This window comes from Melanerpes formicivorus, unplaced genomic scaffold (assembly GCF_026170545.1).
Source record: "Melanerpes formicivorus ecotype bairdi unplaced genomic scaffold, bMelFor1.0.p_v2 SCAF_170, whole genome shotgun sequence".
In the NCBI taxonomy this organism is placed as follows: domain Eukaryota; kingdom Metazoa; phylum Chordata; class Aves; order Piciformes; family Picidae; genus Melanerpes; species Melanerpes formicivorus.
In genome coordinates, this window is record NW_027142522.1 from 285,561 (window position 1) to 287,920 (window position 2,360).

The window sequence follows — 2,360 nt, forward strand, 5'->3', positions numbered from 1 at the left end:
AGGGAAAAGCCTGGCACCCCATTGCATTGGCCATCTGATCTAACTTCTGGAGACAGTCAAAATGCTCCTTAGAATTCTTCCCTACCTCTTTCCTGGGCCGAGATCCATGCATTCATCTCCAGCTGCATACAGCACTTCTGAGACCTTTCGAATGGAAGCAAAACATTCTTGGGGTAAAACCGAAAGGGAAAGCCTGGCACCCCATTGCATTGGCCATCTGATCTAACTTCTGGAGACAGTCAAAATGCTCCTTAGAATTCTTCCCTACCTCTTTCCTGGGCCGAGATCCATGCATTCATCTCCAGCTTCATCCAGCCCTTCTGAGACCTTTGGATTGGAATCAAACCATTCTTGGGGTAAAACCGAAAGGGAAAAGCCTGGCACCCCATTGCATTGGCCATCTGATCTAACTTCTGGAGACAGTCAAAATGCTCCTTAGAATTCTTCCCTACCTCTTTCCTGGGCCGAGATCCATGCATTCATCTCCAGTTGCATACAGCACTTCTGAGACTATTCGCATGGAAGCAAAACATTCTTGGGGTAAAACCGAAAGGGAAAAGCCTGGCACCCCATTGCATTGGCCATCTGATCTAACTTCTGGAGACAGTCAAAATGCTCCTTAGAATTCTTCCCTACCTCTTTCCTGGGCCGAGATCCATGCATTCATCTCCAGCTGCATACAGCACTTCTGAGACCATTCGAATGGAAACAAATCATTCTTAGGGAAAAACCAAAAGGGAAAAGCCTGGCACCCCATTGCATTGGCCATCTGATCTAACTTCTGGAGACAGTCAAAATGCTCCTTAGAATTCTTCCCTACCTCTTTCCTGGGCCGAGATCCATGCATTCATCTCCAGTAGCATAGAGCACTTCTGAGACCATTCGCATGGAAGCAAAACATTCTTGGGGTAAAACCGAAAGGGAAAAGCCTGGCACCCCATTGCATTGGCCATCTGATCTAACTTCTGGAGACAGTCAAAATGCTCCTTAGAATTCTTCCCTACCTCTTTCCTGGGCCGAGATCCATGCATTCATCTCCAGCTGCTTCCAGCACTTCTGAGACAATTCAAATATAAGCAAAACATCCTTGGGGTAAAACCGAAAGGGAAAAGCCTGGCACCCCATTGCATTGGCCATCTGATCTAACTTCTGGAGACAGTCAAAATGCTCCTTAGAATTCTTCCCTACCTCTTTCCTGGGCCGAGATCCATGCATTCATCTCCAGCTGCATACAGCACTTCTGAGACCATTCACATGGAAGCAAAATATTCTTGGGGCAAAACCAAAAGGGAAAAGCCTGGCACCCCATTGCATTGGCCATCTGATCTAACTTCTGGAGACAGTCAAAATGCTCCTTAGAATTCTTCCCTACCTCTTTCCTGGCCCGAGATCCATGCATTCATCTCCAGTTGCATACAGCACTTCTGAGACTATTCGCATGGAAGCAAAACATTCTTGGGGTAAAACCAAAAGGGAAAAGCCTGGCACCCCATTGCATTGGCCATCTGATCTAACTTCTGGAGACAGTCAAAATGCTCCTTAGAATTCTTCCCTACCTCTTTCCTGGGCCGAGATCCATGCATTCATCTCCAGCTGCATCCAGCACTTCTGAGACAATTCGAATGGAAGCAAAACATTCTTGGGGTAAAACTGAAAGGGAAAAGCCTGGCACCCCATTGCATTGGCCATCTGATCTAACTTCTGGAGACAGTCAAAATGCTCCTTAAAATTCTTCCCTATCTCTTTCCTGGGCCGAGATCCATGCATTCATCTCCAGCTGCATACAGCACTTCTGAGACCATTCACATGGAGGCAAAACATTCTTGGGGTAAAACCAAAAGGGAAAAGCCTGGCACCCCATTGCATTGGCCATCTGATCTAACTTCTGGAGACAGTCAAAATGCTCCTTAGAATTCTTCCCTACCTCTTTCCTGGGCCGAGATCCATGCATTCATCTCCAGTAGCATAGAGCAGTTCTGAGACCATTCTCATGGAAGCAAAACATTCTTGGGGTAAAACCGAAAGGGAAAAGCCTGGCACCCCATTGCATTGGCCATCTGATCTAACTTCTGGAGACAGTCAAAATGCTCCTTAGAATTCTTCCCTACCTCTTTCCTGGGCCGAGATCCATGCATTCATCTCCAGCTGCTTCCAGCACTTCTGAGACAATTCAAATATACGCAAAACATCCTTGGGGTAAAACCGAAAGGGAAAAGCCTGGCACCCCATTGCATTGGCCATGTGATCTAACTTCTGGAGACAGTCAAAATGCTCCTTAGAATTCTTCCCTACCTCTTTCCTGGGCCGAGATCCATGCATTCATCTCCAGCTTCATCCAGCACTTCTGAGACCATTCGCAT